We start from the raw sequence: 1,282 nt of genomic DNA, 5'->3' as shown, positions 1-1,282 counted from the left end.
TATATGTTTATCAGGGATATTAGCCTGAGTTTTATTTTTTTGTTGTGTTCTTGTCTTGTTTAGGTATCAGGGTAATGCTGACCTTGTAGAATGAGTTTGGAAGTATCCACTCTTCTTCACTTTTTTATAAGAGTGTAAGGAGAATTGGTGTTAGTTCTTTAAACATTTGGTAGAATTCAGTGAAGCCATCAGGTCCTGGCCTTTTCTTTGATGGGAGACTTTTTTATTCCTAATTCAATCTTTTTACTCATTATTGTTCTGTTCAGATTTTCTATTTGTTTATGGTTTAATCTTGGTAGATTGTATGTATGCAGGAATTTATCCAAATCTAGGTTATCCAATTTGTTGGCATACAATCGTTAATCTCAAAAATCTTTTGTATTTCTGTGGTATCAGTCTCCTTTTTCATCTCTGATTTTATCTGAGGCCTCTCTTTTTTTCCTAGTCTGGCTAAAGGTTTGTTGATTTTGTTTATCTCTTCACAAAACCACCTATCCATTTCATTAATCTTTTGTATATTTTCTTTCTACTTATTTTTGCTCTGATTTTCCTTATTTCTTTCCTTCTATTAATTTTGAGTTTAGTTTCTTCTAATTTTTCTAGTTCCTTAAGGTGCAATGTTAGATTGTTTATTTGAGATTTTTCTTCTTTTGTGATGTAGGCATTCATTGTTATAAACTTTCTTAGAACTGCTTTTGCTATATTCCATAGGTTTTGGTGTGTTGTGTTTCCGTTTTCATTTGTCTCAAGATTTTTTTTTTTAATTTCCCTTTTAATTTCTTCATTGACCCATTGGTTTTTCAGGAGGATGTTGTTTAATTTCCATGTAATTATAATGTTTCTGAAGTTCCTCCTGTTATTGACTTCTAGTTTTATACAATTGTGATCGGAAAAGATACTTAATATGATTTTACTTTTCTGAAGTGTGTTAATACTTGTTTTGTGTTCTAATTTTAACATATGATCTATCCTGGAGAATGTTCCATGTAGTTGAGAAATTACATATTCTGCAGTGATTGGGTGGATGTTCTGTAAATATCTGTTAAGTCCCTTTGATATAGAGTGCAGTTTAAATCTGATATTTCTTTGATGATTTTTCTGTCTGGATGATCTGTTTATTACTATAAGTGGGGTGTCAAAGTCCCCTATTATTATTGCATTGCAGTCTATTTCTCCCTTCAGATCCATTAATATTTGTTTTATATACTTAGATGCTCCCATGTTGGATAAATATATATTTATGATTGTTATATCCTCTTGCTGAAGTGACCCTTTTAGCATT

The sequence above is a fragment of the Propithecus coquereli genome, unplaced genomic scaffold (genome assembly GCF_000956105.1).
Source record: "Propithecus coquereli isolate 6110/MARCELLA unplaced genomic scaffold, Pcoq_1.0 Scaffold140, whole genome shotgun sequence".
NCBI classification, from domain to species: Eukaryota; Metazoa; Chordata; class Mammalia; order Primates; family Indriidae; genus Propithecus; species Propithecus coquereli.
Note: the sequence above shows the minus strand (reverse complement) of the source record.